Genomic DNA, 11,044 nt, shown 5'->3' with positions numbered 1-11,044 from the left:
TTTGGTCTAGGAAGGGGACAGCAGGCTGGAAAGACCTGGTCAGATCGTGGTGATTGCTGCTGCGAGGATTAAGGGAGTGTGTAAGGTACCAAGCCAATGCATGAAGATAGTAAAGTGCCTACCAAAGTGCGTGAGGATGTCTATAATGCTTGACACGGTACAAATCGATTCCCTTCCTCCTCCTTCTCATGGCCTCCTGAATTAAAAAAAAAAAAATTCCCTCAGTGTATCCTGTACACACTTTTATAAAAGCACCTATAAACATTCCTTACACATTTTCAAATTCATCCCTGTATCCTATGGCAACTGAGTGTAAATGAATCAGGAGCATTTGGCTAGTATTGAAATGATATTTATTCAGGGGTCTTATGGTTTTCGAACCAGAAACACAACTAGGCAAAACCCAGAGTGCTCTGAAGAAGAAAGAAAAGCTTGGAGCTCTTATAGTGAAAAGTTCATTCTTAAGGAGAATCAGTCCTACATTCTTAACTTCTGGATTGGTCTAAAATGATAATTTTCCAGATCCCTGGTGTTCTGGATAGTGGATGTCAGGCGGTCTGGATACATGAATATTCTTCCCTAAGCCCTTCAGGGGGTAATCAGAGGGTTAACTATCGGATTTATATACACATGCATATACGTATTCATTTCCAGGCATAGCTGGAGAGTTCAAAAGCTTAAGTTCCCAGGCTAGTTAAAACAAGAGTGGACTCATTTCCTCATGCTTCAGGCTACTTGATTTCACTAATTTAGCAGCTTGACTAAAATGGCATCATTTTATTTTATTTTTTCACTCTTTTCTTACCTCCTTTAAGACCAGTGCTGTCCAAGAGAAATAGAATGTGAGCTACCAAAGCAAGCCACATATATAGGTTTAAATTTTCTAGGAGCTATATTTAAAAAGTAAAGACAAATCATTGAAATTCATTTTAACATATTAACCCAACATAAAAGGAATATTACGTTTCACCATGTAACCAGTTAAAAATCATTAGTAGGATGTTTCACATTCTTTTTCTTATGTTAAGTGTTCAAAATCCATGTGTGTTTTAGGCTCAGAGCACATCCCATTTCAGGCTGGCCACATTTTCAGTGCTCAGCAGCTCTCTGTAGCTGGTGGCTACCACATAGTTCTAGACCATAAACCCTCTGCAGGCAAGGCCAGTGTGTTCAACTTGTATCCCAGGGAACTACCTCAGTGCTCGATACACAGCAGCTGCTCATCAAATGTTTGTCAGGTAGAAAGATGGCTGGATGGGTAGGTGGATGAGGAGGTCCCATCCAGATGTCCAGGCATCATTTTAGCTGAGCCTGAAAAGTGAGCAGGCTTACAATACAGGTGATGATAAAGGATGGTGGGCTGCAAGGAACCAAATCATGGGCAAAGGCGAGGAAAAGTGTAACCAGGAAAGAGTGGGATGAAATAACGTTTGGTTACAGTATGGAATACATGCCGCAGAAAAGAAGGCGGGATGTGACCCTGGAGGTTCCTGAAAGCTGACACCACACTGTCTATACATCTGGGGATTCTCAAGTGTCTAGTGTAATTTTTTTCAGTAAATATTTAAAGAACAATTGAAAAGAGAAGTAAGAGGACAAGGTAACAGAAGACAGGAAAGGATTACAAAAAGAAAGGAAAATGTTGGCAAAGCGGTCAACGATCCCTGGCGTTAAAGTTGGCAAATAACAAACAATAGGAAAGTTTATGGGATCCAGTTTGTCACCATGCTGGTGGTTGGTGGAAAGAGGAACAGGTTACTGGAAGCAAATAGTCGGAGAAGAAGTCTGAAGTCGCTCAGCGGTTAGAAATGAAAGCAGAGTTGTCGGGCTCAGAGTGTCTGCTGGCCCTGGTAGATCAGGCCAGGTGGGGACGTGGAGAGCCCTGTGTTGGCGTAGAGGGCCCAAGGTTCAAATCAAGCATCTCCGTTGTTACATGACACGGCACTGTTGCCACCTGGTCTTTAAGGAGTCGGGCTGGTGTGCTTTTCTTTGCGTCAGTTCTATTCACCAGGTGGAGAAAATATCAAGAAGTTGCCCTTGATTTGCTGAAAAGAAATATAATTCTTCAGGCAAAAAAAGTGTGTGGGTATCTCATTGTTTTGAAAATCTACATCAGTCTATTCTTGAAAGATATTTTCTATCAAAGGTTCTTCTTCTTTAAAAGGTTCTTCCTGCATGATATTGGGCAAGTCCTTACCCCTCTGAGCCTTAATTTAATTGTGTGCAAAACAGGGATAACAATTACACAAATTAATAGTCAGTACGCGTTCCTTTTTATCAACACTATTATATTAATCATCAGTATCATCCCCTTTTCAAAAGGACTTATACCTAGTCTTGCACAGGAAATTTATACTGCTCTTCCATTATTTTCTACAGATGTTTATTAATCAGAGTGTGGTTCCTGGTTTAGAGTTTTAAATGATACACGAAAAATACATAACCTGCAGAAAAAAATCACCTAAGGCAATCGAAGTCCTTATAAAAATAAAGAAAAATATAAGCTAGAAAAGCAATGCAAACTGGAAGTTATATTCATATATAACTTCACGAATAGCCCTTCCTAGAAAAGTCCACTCTGATAGGTAGATTCCTCTATGAACTCAGGAGCCTTTGCTCTGTATCTCTAAGCAGGAGAAATGGGAAGGCTCGAGGGAAATCCCAGTATTCACAATGCGCCTTGAGGACACGCAGAGCCCTCTGCGGAGGTAGGATGGCACAGTGGGTAAATGTCTGGACGTGGCAATCAGTTCAGTTGGCTCTACCACTGACAGCTATGTGACCTTGGCCAAGTTTTCCATCTATAAATGGTGACGGTGACAGCACAGACCGAATGGGATTGTTTTAAGAATCAAATAAGACAATCTTTGCAAAGGCAAATTGTGTCCTCACGTGGAGGACGGGGAGGACAGAAAGGATGGGGAAGGGAGCTCGGTGGGTCTCTTTTACAAGGGTGCTAATCCCATGTAGGAGGGCTCTTCCCTCAGGACGTAATCACCTCCCAGAGGCTCGACATGCATGTGCTGGGACGGAAACATTCATTCCAGTCTCTCTACTTTGGCATCTATTTGAAATGCTCTGTAACAGAAAATTTAAACATTATTTTTTTGTTATAATGATTTCTACAGGGAGGGCTGGATTCGAGGGAAGAGAAAATGAGATCAAAAAGCAAAGAAGAGATTCCCTAGCTTGATTGCCACAATCCTACATAATGTGGTCTCAGCCCACCTCCTCAAATTCATGTTTCCTGTCCCTTCAGCACGCCTGTTCCTCCCAGTCACCTCTCCTCCGTCTTCTCCATCTGCCTGTTCCTTTCTGGCCATCTTCTCCCCTTAGTCTGTGCTATTTCCCGTTGGAAGGCCCTTTCTTCACGAGCTCACCTGGCCAACGCCTCCCCACTCGTCAAGGCTGAGCTCCCAGTTCACCTCCTCCCTGGAGCTTCTCGGAACACTCCAGCCAAAAGTTCTGTTGTACTTAAAATTACTTTGTTTCCTGCCTGTGCATACTTTCCCCTCTAAATTAAAATAGAAGACATCATCCAGCTCTGAGGCAGGCGCAGAGTAGGCCCCTAGCAAGTATTGAATCAACAACAAATATTGATTCAGTTTTTGATCCCAAATCCACCTCTACTTTCTTTGCAGTCTCACCTCGATCTATCCTGATGACCCAGCAGACTGATTGATTCCGATTCCTTGACGATACCCCCATGCTTTGCGATTGTGACCAAAATTTCCCTGCCAGGCCTTCTCTAGGTCCCACCTACTGAAATTCTGCCCACTCTTGGATGTTTGTCTCATGTACCTTTTCCTCCCAAAGCCTCATCTCTGCTCTCCATCTCACCTGCAGCCCAAATCTTTTAATTTCGTAAACAGTGGATTTAAATTCAAACAGTTTTGGCCAGAAAAATCACTGACCACTTTGAGAATCTCATGGAAGCTATGGGTGCTCTCTCCGCTCCCCATAGGCACACACACATCTCTCAGTTGATTTTGTGGGGGAAGCCCATGGACCCAGGTTACATTCCTGCCCAGGTCCCTGCCTTCTAACACTGATCATAATCTTTCCGGTGCTCAGGTGTTTTGTAAACGAGACATGTTTTCTGGCCTTATGAGGATCTTAAAGGAAAAAAAACATGCTTTGCTTAACCCTGTATCCCCCATGGCACCTATAGCATGATGTTACATACTCTGTAGGTTCTTTTGTTGTTGTTGTTGTTAATCCTCACCTGAGGATATTTTCCCATTGATTTTTAGAGAGAGTGGAAAGGAGGGGGGAGACAGAGAGAGACATTGATATGAGAGACACATCGATTGGTTGCTTCCTGCACACTTCCTGGTCAGGGCTAGGGATGGAGCCTGCAACCGAGGTACATGCCCTTGACTGGAATTGAACCTGGGACCCTTCAGTTCTAGGGCCAATGCTCTATTCACTGAGCCAAACCGGCTAGGGCCTCTGTAGGTTCTTGAAAAACATTTGATGCGTAGAGTCAGGTTGGACTGATTGAATGATGGTTGTGGATTCCTGTTTAATAATCATATAGTTAACCAACCACATGCTTTCTAACAGCGGTTCTGGTTCATGTTAGCTCTTCAATTTGTCCCTTTTTAATTTTTCTCTCCAATTTTTAGAGAGCGAGGAAGGGGAAGGGACAGAGAGAGAAGCCATCTATGTGAGAGGGAAACATCATTTGGCTGCCTCCTGCCTGCCCGCTGCCAGGGACCGGGCTGGAAATCCGGGCATGTGCCCTGATTGGGAATCAAACTGGCAACCGTTAGGTACAGGGGACTGATGCCCAACGTGAGCCACACTGGCCAGGGCCAATTTGTTTCTTTACTTCTTTTCTCCTGGGGAGTTTCACTGTGGCCTGGCCAAGGAACAGACCCGAGAGGTGGTTTTCAGATCTGTGTGGCTGCCGAAACTCAGGGTAATTGTGAGGCATCTGTGGCAGAGGCTGGAACACCGATTGGATTCTTTTATTTGACTGGGCGAAGCCCTTGATATCCTCCAGCCCTCACTCTTCTTGGCCCCATAGTGCAGCAAACATGAGACCTGCCAGGCCAAATAACACCTCAGAGGCCCTCGGGGATGCCAACTGGGCTCTCAACAGTGTTTTACATGATGATGGATCTGCTGTCTTGGCAAAGTGTGCAGCCTCTCCCATCATTACTCTCAGAGGCCATCGCCAGGCTCTATTTGCCCAGAAACCCTTCCCCCTGGGCTTGCCATGGTGCTGCCTGCCCATCTGTCCGAAACTTCCCACCATCCATATGACTCTTCTGGTTTGGACCAGAGCAATAGCGCGTCACCATCAGATGCACATGCCACCTGAGAATGGAAGGTGGTTCTCTCCAGGACCCCATTTGTATACGAGCATGAATATTCTAATCATTAGCTAGTTTTTCTCTGACCACCGGTGGTTGGGGAGCCGTTAAAGGGACTGCTGGCTGCCGTATGTCAGGGAGCCTCGCCGAGCTCTCCTGTGGGAGAAACTGAAGGTTTCTAATTAGCTGTGCAGTGTTCTTGGCACGTTAGGAAATGGTGATTCCTGCTTTGCCCTTAAAAGGAGATTTCCCAGTTTTCTTCTGTTGAGGACATGGATGATCGCGAGCCCACAGAGAACGCCACTGCCTTCCTCACCAGGTAGATGGAAGTTGGCTCACAGGAGGGAGACGCAGAGGCCCTGCCCAGAGCCTGTGTCCAGACTGTGTCTGCCCTTCACCTGGGCATGCGGGAGCCACCGAACTAGACCCCTACAGGTAGAAGAGGCTGCAGGGGCCGCCTACTCCTCAGTTCACAGTCCTCAGTTCACAGATAAGGTTCTGAGTCGGAGGCTTGCCCAAGCGCAGGCAGCAAACCAATGCAGAGCGAGGGCTCGGCCCTGCACCACCTGCCCACGCCCCACCCAGGGCTCGCTGCGTGTCCTCATCGTCAGCACAGCAATGCCGTGGTGCTCCTACTGCGCGCAGAGCTCCTACTCTTTGTGGAGAAGAAGAACAGATCATCTCAGGAAGAGCCACTAGAATTCAGCAGATGCTGGCGTGCTTAGGGGAGGGGGGGGGGGGGGATGGGAAAGAGCTCATAGAAACGGGGCTTGTGCTGAGCTCAGAGTGTGGCGAGGAAGGCACAGGGCATCAGGATGACGGGGAGCAGGTCTAGAAGTCCGAGGGAGTTTTAAATAGAAGGATGCCCGTTCTTCCCCCAACTGCCTATTTACAAATCTCAGAAACCTCCAGTTACCTCCTCTTCCCCACGATGCTTGAAAGCCTGTGAAAATGCCTACGATTTTTTTTTTTTTTTTTTTTTTGCCCCAACTGGATGGTCAGAGGCTCTATGGAAGTAGCCTGAGTTCAAATCCCAGCTCGGTAGTGACTTGACCTAGGACTAGTCGCAGCCTCTCTGAGTGTCCAATTTCCTTCCTACAAGTTCAGGGTCACCCTGTGGGTCTAGGAGCCACAGTACACAGAGTGGGAAGCACGGTGCCTGGCACACAGACAACTGCTCAGTAACTGATGGCTGTGATCATCCTGGTACTTGGCTCCTCTGTCTCCATAGTTCTGGCTCCGTGTCAACACCAAGTTGGCCTGGAGACAGTGAGCTCCCCCGGAACATACCTGGAATCAAGACCTGTTAAACGTTTCTCCCTCTCTCCTCATAGCTGCATCTTTCATTTCGGGGAGAATTAGAAAGAGCTATACTGGGAACGGAAAATTTGCATCTGACAAGAGGTATGTGCAGACACATGTTTGCAAATGAGGTCAAGGTTTCAAAATATTCCTTCTCTGACAGATGAGTCAAGCCCCACACAGTGGTCTTACTATTTACCACGCATGACGGCACATTCAGCGACCGGTAGGGTCGCCTGCCAGGAGTTATATTGGAGGGAGTTACTCATTGGAAAATGTGGCTGCATTGCCCAGACTGAGAACTCAACTTGGACTTCCAGGGATTTCACCCAAAATAAGCTGAATTCCTCGGCTATAATTGCCGGAGAAACACGGCCAAGGAGCCTGTGTGCCAGCCCAGCACCGGGTTCCCGCTGGGGAAGTGTGGGTTCAGGCAGGAGCTGCTCTGGCTTTCAGCGGGAGGGCACGGGCCTGTCCGACCCTCATGGCATTTATCGTTCCTGTCAAGGACTGTTGCCAGGTGATCAGTCATTTATCCTTTGATTCAATTATTTACTCACTCCCTCGGCGACTGTTTTATGACCACCTCGCAATAGCAGCTACCACCGGTCTAGTAGCTGTGTGCTAAGCGCCGCGTCTGCATTCTGTCCTGTGGTCCTCCCACAGCGCTGTGAGATCGGTGTTAGAGTAGAGCAGGGTCAGACAGTTCAGCTCAACTCCAGCTGAGAAGTGTGGAGAAAATGTAAATGTTTCATTGTGTCTGTAACTAATCAGGCCTTCTTTCCTCGTCTCCTGCCACCCCCACTCACACGTGTTGGGAGTGGGATGAACTAAGTGGCTAATGCAGTTGAAATCTTTGTCTCATTAGTCAAATAGTCCTCTTTGATAACGCCCAGTCTCTCCGACAGCACCCCGTGCTGCCTCTCTCTCTCTCTCTCTCTCTCTCTCTCTCTCTCTCTCTCCCTCTCTCTCTTTTTCTCTCTCTCTCGGAGTGTGTGAACAAGGGTGCATGGCTCACTCCATCTTGTAGTTGAGGGGAAGTTTTGGAGTTGCTGGTGTCATGTACTCTGGCCTCTGGGGCAAAGTCCCAAATTCTCTCATTTGATGTCTTAGCACATGTCCCTCCTCCTCTGTCGCCCACCCAGAAGACCATACTCCTGGACCCGGCTGTCAAGGCCCTTCCCACTAGAAGTGGATTCCCACGTTGCAACTTTCTCTTATATGCTTCCAATTTGTTCCTGAAGGCCTGCCATCTCCAACTACACCTGAGATGAGGCCTTTGCCTGTGATTTGGGGCACCCCAGCCGGATCGCTCCCTTCTCTGAACTTCTAAGGTCATTATATTTGGCAATTAAGTCTGTACTCCTGTGACATATCTTCTTATTGTTTCATAAAAATCACTTCTATCTGTCGCTGTTATTTAAGTTTTAAGCTCCCTTGGAGCATGGATGATGCCATAGATCTGGTTGAATTCACCAAATCCAATCCGGAGTCCAGCATAGAGAAGGACTGTGGGTGTCCTCTGAAAAAGTGGTGCAGGTGCCCAGCGTGTGAGCAGCTTCTAAAAACACAGAAGAAACTAACCAGTGGCACCACGGAGAAATGGGCTAGAGCCGTGGTCGGCAAACCGCGGCTCGCGAGCCACGTGCGGCTCTTTGGCCCCTTGAGCGTGGCTCTGCCACAAAATACCACGTGCGGGCGCACACGTACAGTGCGATTGAAACTTCGTGGCCCATGCGTAGAAGTCGGTATTTTGTGGAAGAGCCACACTCAAGGGGCCAAAGAGCCGCATGTGGCTCGCGAGCCGCAGTTTGCCGACCACGGGTAGAGGTATGAATAGATAACTCACAGAAAAAGAAATGAAAACGCTCCTTACCCACATGAAAATATGCTCAAACTTGTTCATCACAAGAACAATAACAATTAAAAATACACGGATACTATTTCTAACCTATCAGATTGGCCCAAGCCCAAAAGCTTTACAGCACACTCTTGGCAAGGCGGCAGAGAAAAGGGCACACTCGGGATCGCTGGGGCCCTGTATCTCATTGCGGAAACCTGTCGCACGTGGGCTGGGAGGAAGGATGTGACACGGTGGTTTATTTGCCTTTGCTCTCACCTGAGCACTTTCCTTGCTCAGATCCTCCCATACCTCAAAGCTGTGTCCATCTCCAGTGTTGGCAGCAGCACTACCCACACGCATTCATCGCATTAGACACGGCCACCTTATTTCAAGGCTATAGGACAAGAGGCAAGGAGAAGCGCTTCCCTGCGGCCTGAATGGTGTTAGTGATGAGAGAGGGACTTAGGACCCTGCACATGCCAGTGCTTTGCGCTTGGGACTTAGTGTCCCAGGCACCCCTATAATAAATACACTTTAATGAGGGTCTCGTGTGTTTGTGGTATGTGGGGCCCCTAAAGCACAGGGTGCAGGGCAGAGGCCCAGGGTAGTCCTTTAGTCAGGTTCTAAGAGAGTTCTGTTTCAACATCATCTCCAATGAAAAGAGCAAGGTGGAGAAAAGTATGTAGAGAATGTAAGGAAGGATGTATCTTTTTTTGTTTGTTTGCCACAAAAGATAAGCCATATGTTCTTTTAAAAAATATATTATCTGGAGAGAAAAAGAGAGAGAGAGAGAGAGAGAGAGAGAGAGAGAGAGAGAGAGAGAGAATAGGGTAGAGAGACAAGATAGAAACTGGATTTCTCAGAACACATTTTGTTTTGCAGTTATGACTTTGGAGCCATGTACATATTTTAGAAACTATACAAAATCAAAGTTAAAAAATCTAAAGTAAATGAAAAAAAGGAGCTAACTCTTTGTCCAATTTGAGGCATAACCATACAGAGAAAAACAATTCCAGGTGACTTGAAAGCATAGAAACTTGAGTGTGCATTCCTAGTGGGACATACCCTAAGGACAAAAAGAAGTGTATTGAGGGGGGAAAAAAAAGAAGAAGGAAAAAAATTGTCGTCTACGAATACTATTTCCCACTAATGCAACCAGAGTTCCTTGGAGAAACTGCCTTGTCCGGGTCTGAAGCAGGAAATACACAAGATGAGCTTGCAGCATCTTGTCAAAACAGAAAGCAAGAAAACAAAATATCAAAAACTACTAAGTTGTGACTAAAGGACTCAGGAACTAACTTAGAGACTCCCTCTGGCCAAAGATGGGAGGCATAATGTGAGCATCATGCTATATAATAAAAGGCTAATATGCAAATTGTCCCCTCCACAGGGAGTTTGACCAGGGGGCAGGGCAGGCTGGCCAACCACCTGTGGGGCCGGCCAGCCAGCCCAATCGGCCTGATTGGGGTGGGCCAGCCGGACCTCACCCATGCATGAATTCGTACACTAGGCCTCTGGTAATGATAATCATGGCAATGAATGGAAACATGCTAAATATGTTTAAAAACATGAGTTCTTAATGATTAAAACAAAACAGTGGATCCATCAGTTAACTTTGAAGAGGGCAAAGGAACAATCTCCTGATTTCGAAAACAGAAGTAAAAAAAATCAATCAAGCATTTATTTTGTCTTTTCTATACACACTGTGCCTCACAATAGCCAAATCATTGATAAGGGAGAAGTTATATATTTTTTTTAAAGAATCCCTATCTAGAGGTACAGATGGATATATTTAAGACAAAATAATATGATGTTGGAACTTATTCAGAATAATCTGGGAGGGGTGGATAGAGTTATTGTTGAAACAACATTGTCTGCAGGTTGTCTATTGTTGGAAGCTGGGTGACAGGTCATGGAGGGGCGGGCCACCAAACTATTATCTTTTTTGCTTATGTTTGAATTGTCCATAATAAAAGGTTAAAGATAAATAATACATAAAAGGTATTTTTAGTTACAAAAAGTGCATGCTTTTTGAAAAACATTAAAATAATATGGAAGTGCAGAAAGTGAGAGGTGAAACCTCCTTCACCCGCAGCCCGCCCCACACGGCGACCTCGGGGTGGGGGGTGGGGGGGGTAGGTTCTGTGGGAACATTTTGTGTTACTGCTCAGACATTGTCACTATGCTGCTCTGAGGAGGGAATGTACTCTCTCACCGCGTTGCTTTCAGGCGTAGCCATGTGACTTGCTTGACCAAAACACTACAAGCAGAAGGAGTCTCTCTGGAGCCAGTACATGGCTCTCTTTTCTCTCTGTCACGTTGTTCTGGAAAATTGGATCCCAGGGTGAAGACAGCAGAGCCACACCAGCCATGATACACTAGTGCAGGTGACAAGTAACCCTCTATTGGCGGACACGGAGATTTTGCAGCCATTTATCACTGGACATACCTTACCTATCCTGATCGATACAAAACCCTCCACACCTCTGCTGGGCATCCATAAACAAATGTTTCCCCACAAATGTTACACATGCTACTCTTCAATTTGCGTGTGTGTGTGTGTGTGTGTGTGTGTGTG

Source organism: Myotis nattereri, assembly GCF_964212035.1.
Source record: "Myotis nattereri genome assembly, chromosome: 16".
In the NCBI taxonomy this organism is placed as follows: Eukaryota; Metazoa; Chordata; class Mammalia; order Chiroptera; family Vespertilionidae; genus Myotis; species Myotis nattereri.
The sequence above is the reverse complement of the archived record's forward strand: the minus strand, read 5'-3'. Positions refer to the sequence as shown.